At 36.5% G+C, this 9,858-nt stretch overlaps 1 long non-coding RNA gene across 1 annotated transcript; it reads right to left on the bottom strand.

Annotated features, from left to right (window-relative positions):
* Positions 1 to 5,047: 5,047 nt before the first annotated feature.
* Positions 5,048 to 9,537, bottom strand: LOC133833829 (uncharacterized). The gene is made up of 4 exons (XR_009893155.1): positions 9,309 to 9,537; positions 8,539 to 8,645; positions 5,502 to 5,609; positions 5,048 to 5,283 (listed from the first exon to the last, which is right to left on the bottom strand). It is a non-coding gene; the product is annotated as an uncharacterized LOC133833829 (long non-coding RNA).
* Between the last annotated feature and the right edge of the window lie 321 nt (positions 9,538 to 9,858).

Below are 9,858 nucleotides of genomic sequence, written 5' to 3'. Positions count from 1 at the left end.
TAGGCTTTTACCAACACATTGGGGCTGAACCACTATAAAAATCGTCTATGTCGTTTATTTCTCTTGAAGGTTTTTATCGTTTTTGACGTCTACATGTCGTTGGCCAAAAACGCGGTCAACAATTATCTTTATGGAGAACGGTGCGAGATTTATACGGACCATAAAAGTTTAAAGTACTTCTTCACTCAAAAGGAGCTCAACATGAGGCAGCGCAAGTGGTTAGAGCTAGTGAAGGATTACGACTGTGAAATCCTATACCACCCGGGAAAGGAAAACGTAGTTGCCGATGCGCTAAGTAGGAAGAGTTATGGAAGTTTAGCAGTGCTAGCAGGAATAGAAAAACCTCTACAACAGGAGCTGATCAGTGCCAGAATAGAAATAGTTGTCGGTAAGCTGGCTAATTTGTCTATCAAGTCAAATCTGCTAGAAGATATACGTATTGGGCAAAGGCATGAAGACATACTAGCGACACAAATGGATGCAGTCAGAGAAGGCAAGGCCACAGATTTCTCAATATCAAGTCAAGGATTATTGAGATATAAGGATCGGGTATGCGTGCCAAATAATCAAAGGATTAAGATGGCGATTCTGGAAGAAGCGCACAGTACCACGTACTCAGTTCACCCATGGTCCACCAAGATGGCACACGACATCAAGGCAGTGTATTGGTGGCCAGGGATGAAGAAGGACATAGCAGAATTTGTGTCTATGTGTCTAGTATGCCAGCAAGTGAAAGCAGAACATCAGCGCCCTGCAGGTTTATTACAATCGCTTAGCGTACCAGAATGGAATTGGGATGATATAGCTATGGATTTCATGACAGGGTTTCCACGAACAAACAAGCAGCATGATTCCACTTGGGTAGTAATAGATAGACTATCCAAGTCGGCTCATTTCCTACCTGTTAAGACTTCATACACGGCAGACCAATATGTAGACATCTATGTCCAAGAGATAGTACGGTTGCATGGAATTCCCAAGACAATAGTGTCGGATAGAGGATCGGTGTTTGCATCGAGATTTTGGGGAAGTTTACAGCAAGCCGTGGGTACTAAGTTAAGTCTTAGTTCAACTTTTCATCCTCCAAAAGACGGGCAGTCCGAGCGTACGATTCATATTTTAGAGGATATGCTTCGTTATTGTGTACTTGATTTCGGAGGATCATGGAATAAGTACTTGTCGCTGATAGAGTTCTCTTACAACAATAGCTACCAGTCAACGATCGGGATGGCACCTTATAAGTTGCTTTATAGAAGAAGGTGTCGATCGCTTCTGCACTTGGACGAGGTAGGAGAAAGGCAGCTTCTCGGTCCCGAAGCTATTAGAAAAGCTCAAGAAGCAGTAGTGCTACTTAGACAGTGTATGCTTGCTGCTCAAAGCCGACAGAAAAGCTATGCGGATGCCAAGCGACGCAATGTGGAATTCAAGGTCGTAGATCAAGTCTTCCTGAAGATATCTCCTATGAAAGGTGTGAAGCGGTTTGGGAAGAAAAGAAAACTTAGTCCCAGATTTATAGGTCCTTTTGAGATATTGGACAAAGTGGGAGCAGTTGCGTATAGACTAACCCTACCGCCAGCACTAGCAGATAGCCACAACGTCTTCCACATCGCAAAGCTACACAAGTATGTGTCAGACCCATCTCACGTCCTCAAGTATGATATGATAGCACTCTAGAAAGACTTGAGTTACGAGGAACGACCAGTTAGGGGTGAAGCAGTTACAGTCCAAGAGTATTCCAATAGTAGTCCTATGGAGTATTAGTTCTGAATAAGAGGCAACGTGGGAGTTGGAGGAGGACATGCAAGGCCAGTATCCGAATTTATTTAGTAAGTAAATTTTGAGGATGAAATTCTTTTTAGAAGGGGAGAATTGTAGAGTCCAAGAGCTTTACGTAGCTAGTTAGATAGTAGTAGTAATAGTAATAGCTAGTAGTAGTTGTAGTATGTGTATGACTTTGGATTTTGGTTCAAGGCGGGACTTAGTTGGACACTCGTAGTAACACTTGTAGTTTTATAAGTTTAACATATAGTTTAAGAATTTTAATTATAACATAATGATTGATTAATATTGTTGGTTATTAATATGACAATTATTATAACCTAAGGTTTAGATAGAGCCAATAAGAATATGACACTTATCATGAGCATGGTTATTCCTAAGGTTTAGATAGAGCCAGTAGGATTATGACATTTTTCATATGCATGATTATTAAGGAATTATTATTTTAATGATAAAATAAGGGAAATATAAGACTTAGTATTCACCAGAATCTGTTAGGAGCATGACATTTGTCACAGTTTTATTTATTTGTGGATTATGGTGTAAATAAATTTTTCATAACTTTAGGGTACTGTAACTTCTGACCTATTTTTGACCCAGTTATGTTATGAATTTTGAAAAATAATATTTCTAAAAACTTGTAGATAATTGAATTATTATTCTAACGATATAAAGAAAGTCTAATCGGAGTCATACAGCTTCAGACATGTTGATTTTACTGCAGGTGAGTTTAGAGTTACGAGATTTAGGGAGTTAGAAGTTAGGATTCTATTTGTTTTTATTATTTTTGTTTTAAAAGCAAGCTTTGACTCCTTAAACCTCTCTCTGAGAAATTTGACCAAGTCCTAAGCCTTTGGCTGAAGAATATTCAAATATTTTAAATTAAATTCATTATTTTTATTCAAATCCAAAAAGAAGATTTTTATTCCTAGAACTCTATAAATAGGACTTAGCACCAAGCATTTTCATTGATTCTTCAAGCATTGATCAGAGCCTTCCAGGTGTTAGTGAGACTATAGAGTGATAAATACTTGGGTTGGGGTTATCAGCTTAATCATTATAAGCTTAATAAACACTTGGGAAGTAAGGTTATAGTGTATTTCAGTATCGAGGTATAGTTCGGTCATAGAAGCATTCAAGGTATTCCTAATTCTAGTTCCTTTCTGTATTGACTCTTATAGTTCTTCTCTACTCAAATCCTAATTCAGTCTTTTCTATTCTTGGTTAGGCATCTAAGTTCTTGAACTTGAGGTTTGTGGATGCCAAAAATCCGCTAAAGAAAAAATCTCTAGTCCCTGGTTGACTCAGGGGAAGCAACACGTTATGAGTCATGGGGTTTGGCCCTGCTAAACTAAGAGGCCAAAATAAACATTGCAAAAGGAAAGGTGCACAAGGCCCTCACATAATGAGGTTCGGGATGTCGGGCGAGGTTGACATGCTCATAGGTCAAGATGTACTCACATACGTGAGAGTTGACAAAGGCACCTAAGGGTTGCGCCTACCAACGTGCAAGGGGCGCTAGAGCCTTATATGTCGAGGGCACTCGAGTCATACGCCTCGCAATACCACCAAGGACCCGCGCGCGCATGGCCTCGCAACACCACCTGGGACCCGCGCGCATGGCCTCGCGACACCACCTCGGGTTCGCGTGCATGTCCTCGCGACACCACCTGGGGTCTGCACGCATGGCCCCGCGACACCACCAGGAGCTCACGCGCTTTGCCCCGTGACACCACCAAGCACCCCTCGCCAAGGGTCGTGCATCATGGTCTCACTCGAAGGGGCCTCGCCCAGGTGCCATCTCGCGCCTCACGCAACCATGACCCTCACCTCACCTAGGTACCATCTCGCGTGCCTAGGGGCCTCGCCAGGTGGTGTCTCGTGTGCTTAGGGGCCTTGCTCAGGTGCCGTCTCCCGTACCTATGGGGCCTTGCCCAGGTGACCGTCTCGCGCGCCTAGGGGCCTCGCCCAGGTGCTGTCTCGTGCGCCTAGGGGGTCTAGCCCAGATGACCGTCTCGTGCACCTAGGGGCCTCGCCTCGCATGACCACACACCACAAGGATTGTTGGGGTTGGCTCGACGGAGGCATCATGAGACACCTCTCATCTCATTTTCATGGTGCCATCCAGGAAGGTCCATAATTTCCAAGCACCTTTGAATAATTTAAGGATGTCAAAACTTGAAGTCAATGGGAATAAGATACCTTGTGAGGATAGGAACTTGTGGCTCGAGGAGGCCGTATAGGTACGATATGTGCCTACGAACCAAGAAGAATTAGATTACGGACATGATGTCCATGCCAGACAAGTAATGGCAGTACAAGAATGGTACATGGTACGAACTCCTTCAGCACGCTTATGAGGTCCGTACCAGAAAAGTAGTGGAGGCATAATAAGGCACCAAGAGAATAGCACTTTTGCAAACCTTTGACATGTACTGGAGCAGACCACCACTCTTCCAGCACCACTACCACCTGTGTTGTTACCTTTAGCAGTGTACTCATGTACTAATTGGTCCCAGGGGACCACCATGTATAAGGGGGCCATTAGAGCCCAACTATAAATATAGCTTGACCCCTCAGAATAAGGGGTTGGAAACTTCATTGTAAGTTGAATCTATTAAGCAATATACAGATTTTACTCTATTGTTGATCTGTGTTTATGCTTCCATAAGTCCATTGTAAGTTCTCATCTGAATATCACTTGACTTATCTTTGAGTTTTCCGATCTAATTTCGTTGATGGTATTTCACCGTCAACAGTTTGGCGCCGTCTATGGGAAGAACCACTACAAGAAAAAATGCTTTTAATAACACCGAAAATGTGTTATCAAAACATACGATAACACTTTCTGATATGTTAAGACCGACTATGTTATCGTAGGTCAGGGTACTTTACATAACACTTTATCAGTGTTATACAGATGTGTTATTGTACTGTCAACGATAACACAATTTCTGTGTTATTTAAATATATAGATAAGTGTTGAATTATGTTATTTATAGTCGATTATATAACACTTTTTTTGTGTTATACTATACTTTAGTATAACACTTTTTTTGTGTTATACTACACATTAGTATAACACTTTTTTTGTGTTATACTAGACTTTAGTATAACACATTTTTGTGTTATACTACACTTTAGTATAACACATTATTTGTGTTATACTACACTTTAGTATAACAGATGTGCTATATTAGCTTAGAGAAACATAATCATTTTTTACTTACACAAAACTAGGAAAACAAATATGAAAGTTGAAGCCAAATAAGGTAACATAAATAAATTTTTATTAATTACTCAAATGTAATTACAATATTTAGTCTACTAGTCTAGGCTTAAGAAATCATATTACAACATAATTTATGCCCAATTCAGATTCCTTTATCACTAAATACAAAACAAGAAATGTATACAAAAATTAGTGAAATACATTCTTCCATTCTAAAGGCCTCAACTACAAATGTTGTCAAGAACTACTCCAAAGAAATCATCTCAATATACCTGCACATTGTAAAAAAAAACTCCTTTTATTATTAAGAACATAAGACTTAAGCTAGTTTCCACCTGTAATTATGTAACTTAAAAACTGAACATCAATTCTTGTTTCATGTAAACACAAGTTATCAAGCAAAAAATCAACACGAGAACTAATGAGCAACAAGTTGATCATGTACAAACAGATACGAATCAAATTTATTTTTAAGTTATACACCACATACCAAAATCTGTGAATCTCCTATTGCAAAGGTGAAGAAACTTGGCGTATTTCTGAGCTCCCTCGTTTGTCTTGTCAAGCTGCAAGACCAAAGGTCGCCTCGTCATGATCCCTGCAGATTTTCCAATCCAAATTCCATTATATATCCTTGCTAAAACAATATAGTAAATAAGAAGAAAAACGATACAAGAAAATTAAATGATAAAAATAGTAAATAAGAAAAAAAAACAACTAGCCTTTGTTTACATTTGATTATTAAACTAAGCAAGCTAATTAATTGAGGGTAGATAGAGATGAATAATAATAATAAAAAAGAAGAAGAAAGAGCTAAATGAAAAAGCTGAAAAGTAATTGACATAAAATCAGCAATTGATTATGCACTCAGAATGTTACTTACTTAATTACCATTGTAATTAAATCATTACACTTATATTTGATGTGCTTTGATGAGTTTGGTTTAATTTTTATGAAATAAAAGCACACGACACATGAATCTGGTCAACATACAAAGAAGTAACAAATTAGTGTAGATAAATATTATTTGTTTAGTTTTATATACTTTAAGTAGTTTAGATTTGATGTGCTTTGATGAGTTTGGTTTCAGTTTTATGTTGGCATCATTTCCTGTCATGCCAGCTGAAGAAGCCTTAACTATTAAATGCAACACGAATGTGGTAAATCTCATATGTTACATATATCTTAGAACAATTATAACCAAATTAAGTACCCTCCAAATAATCTCCAATTCTAATAATTTTATTTTGTTTACACATAATCGACTTTAACTATCATTTGTACCAAACGAGATACTTTAAGGCGTAGAAGAAACATGATTGAGAGTATAAAGACTGAGGATGAGACTTGGTTGAATAACAATGATCATCACACACAACACAATCACAGAAACTAAAACAATAAGCAATTTGTTGAAATATTCAATGCATGAATGCAATTTTAGGTAAGAATGCAATTTTTGAAATATTTGATGAAAATCAGGACCTGTAGTGAAGAAGAAGAAAAATAGTATCTTTTTTCTTTGGTTATCATGCTAATGAAGTAAAGAGAGACTGAGATATACCAATGACAAAGCCATAGTCAATGGCTCTGTTGAGAGCATTACCACCAATGCTCAACACAATGACATACATACAAAAATTAAGCACCAAAAGTACTAAGGAAACATATTTGAATAGCTTATTATCAACCATTTTAAGTGGAGGAAATGAGGTTTGGGAAAAGCTACTGCACAATGCAGAAACAAAGAAGATGAGTTGTGCTTGTGTGTGCATGAATGAATTGAAGTGATATCTTATTATAAACCAGAGCTTTTGAGAGAAGGTTTTGGAAGGTTCTTTGCTTGTTCATTAGGCTGCTACTTCTAAAGGACACAAAAGTATTCTTCATTAACAAGCCAACCCAAGAAAAAAGATTCATTCCTATTGTCCTCTCATTTTTTAACTCTTTTTTTTTCAACTTTAGTAGCTTACATTCTTCTTTTTCTTTTTGACCCTTATCTTCAAATTATTTGTTGTTTCTTTAGATATTTTTTGTCTTTTATCCATCTTTGATACTTTTTTTATCTGTGTTTCAATTGCTCATCACAACATATAAAATACAGTAAAAATTGAATCACTATTTTTTTGCCATTGTTTTATCTATTTGGAAGTGAGAAAATTTAACACTAAAAGATATGAAGAATTCATTGTATTTCACAATACTTTTATTTCTTTTTTACAAATAAACCAATCAAATCAATTCACATCACACCAAATCACACAATAAATTTCCATTGCCAACAATACTTCTATCGAACTCTCCACTATCATGGAGATGGAAATATCTCAAAGTCACTCACTCAAAAACAAAATATACACAAGTATAACTATTTTCTCCTTTATTTTCTCACATCAATTTCATAATGCTAACCATTGTCTTTTGGTAAAAACCTAAGTAAAACGAGCCAAAATCTGATAGCCAAGGCAAGTTATTGGTAGAGGGAGAAGAAAAAGAACACCCCAGGTGGATTTGTTTATTCTTTTGTTGAACAGTTAGAATTATATTCACTTTTTCCTATCAAACCAAATTCAACCTCTCTTTGGTTTAGTGTATAACTTTTTCCAATTCTTGCTTAACCGAAACAAACTCAAACCAGCTACCATGAAAACCAGACTGAAACAGCCTCTTGTTTACTTTTGTACAATTTTACCTATAAATATAAGCCCAATGACTAAAACTAAGAACATTGAAAATACTTCCATCAATGCTGCATTTACACTTTCTACCAATCCTAACCCAAAATTTTGATTGATCCTTCAGCCCTACTGAGTATCTAACTCGTTATACTGAATGATACAAGCCTGTAATAGAGTAAATTAAGTGATCAGATGGAGGCCTCTGAATCATTTGCTTCTCAATAAAGTAAGTTGTGAATCTTGTATTATTTTCTATTCTTCATAGCTGTTTCTAATGGCATGTTTTGTTTGGATAGAATCTTATTTGCACTTTGTATGCCCCAAAGGTTTGTTGGAATTTGCTAGAATCTTACTTGCTGCATTTTCCTAAAAATTTGTTGTCACTAAAATATTTTTTGCTTCAAATTATGACTAAAAAATATATTTAGTCACATATTATTTTTGTTGTCACAAAATGGCTGTGACTAAAAGTTAAGTTTTTTGTAGTGGTTTGTGGCTTATCTTTTAAAAAGAAAAAGTTTATTTCTTTTGACAGGGACTTCACTCAAGGTATGGACACACAAAAATGAAAGAAAAAAGAAGATGTACTAACCCAACACCTATAATTAAAATAGAGCAGAAAGAACAACACAAACTAGATAGCAAATCAAACTAGAGAGAATGCAAATTTCTGCAGAAGAAAATACCACAAAAATGAAAAGGTGCCACTATATATACAAGACCAATAAACAACAAGAATAGTAAAGATAAAAAAACAACCAGAAATCTTGCCTAGCTTCTACGTTTTAGATATCACATATGGATCATATTAAAGCAAAAGTGACTAAAACAGAGAAAAACAATAATTACCTTTATTCTTCTCATGTAAATGCAATAAACAAATAAAAAAATTATGGAAACTCATCCAATGGCAGCTACAACTATCAGTATTGCTGGCACCTTACATTCAAATCTACCTTTTTCACAAAAAAAAAAAGAAGCAAATATCAATGAGTGGTTAGTTAAAGCATAAGAAAAAGATAAAACCTTGATCATACCTAGCTCTTAATATGGCATTCAGATATATATATTTCTTGTCTAATATTTATAAAATCAAAAAACCAAATAGAATAGCCACTAACTTTAGCTCTCATATTAAAACGTGTATAAGCCAAGAACATATATTTAAACTAGAAAGAATAAGTATTTTTCATTTCTTTTAGTATAGAAAATCAACACATATACCTGGGTTAGACAAACTTAGATCTGGGTTATACAAGAAGTAGAGAAAGACTTGAAACTCTCTACGCAGCTTAGCTGGCCAAGATACCTAGCCTTTCTCAAAGGCTTTCCAAAAGATCCAATCTTTATTTTATTAAGACCTAGATGTAATTGAGGGTGAACGTTAGAGAGGAGATATAAAAAAAAATTTGGGGAGAAAGGAGAACAAGTAGAGAGAGAAATAAAAAGAGGCATTTGTTTTAATATTTGGACTTAATTTTTCACTTTGTCGCTTGATATTTTTGAGACTCAATCAACTATTGAAGTCCATCAAACCCATTTCAGAAATTTCCCAGAAACCATCATCCAAATTGAATAAAAACCCAATTTTTTTCTAAAAAAAAAAAATCATCTCGTACCTCATTGAAGGATGATTTGGGTGGGCTTGGATTCTCAAGAACAGTGGGCAGAGCACTAACCACCGAGCTAGCTCTATCTGTCAATGTTCTTCGGCTTCCATGGAAACCACCGCACATCATCGTTGTGAGCCACCGCACGCCGCCATGAGTGTAGTCGTGGTCTCCCATGGAAGTGAGAGAAGAAGACAGGGGAGACATGGAGCTTGAGAAGAGATGATTTGAGAGAAATAGAGAGAAAATGAAGGGGCAGCTGAGAGGAGAGGCCCGTATAGGAAGAAAAAGAGATTTAGGGATTTTTACTTTATTAATATAAAAAGTTTTAAATAGATAAGAGAGAAACAGGGAGAGAAACGTGACAATTCAATTATGGCGCCCAAAATTTTGAGAGACACGCTTTTTACCAAGCATAATACTATTTTATTCTGTTAGATTTTAGTGTTATCCTATGCCCTTTTTGGTGTAGTGAACAAGCATCAAGCCAACGTTCTTTCATTACTTCTAACAAAGAAGGATGCTAAGGCGTTCAAAAAGCCTACGACAACTACAAGAT

Source organism: Humulus lupulus, chromosome 5 (genome assembly GCF_963169125.1).
Source record: "Humulus lupulus chromosome 5, drHumLupu1.1, whole genome shotgun sequence".
Classification (NCBI taxonomy): domain Eukaryota; kingdom Viridiplantae; phylum Streptophyta; class Magnoliopsida; order Rosales; family Cannabaceae; genus Humulus; species Humulus lupulus.
The sequence above is the reverse complement of the archived record's forward strand: the minus strand, read 5'-3'. Positions and strand labels throughout refer to the sequence as shown.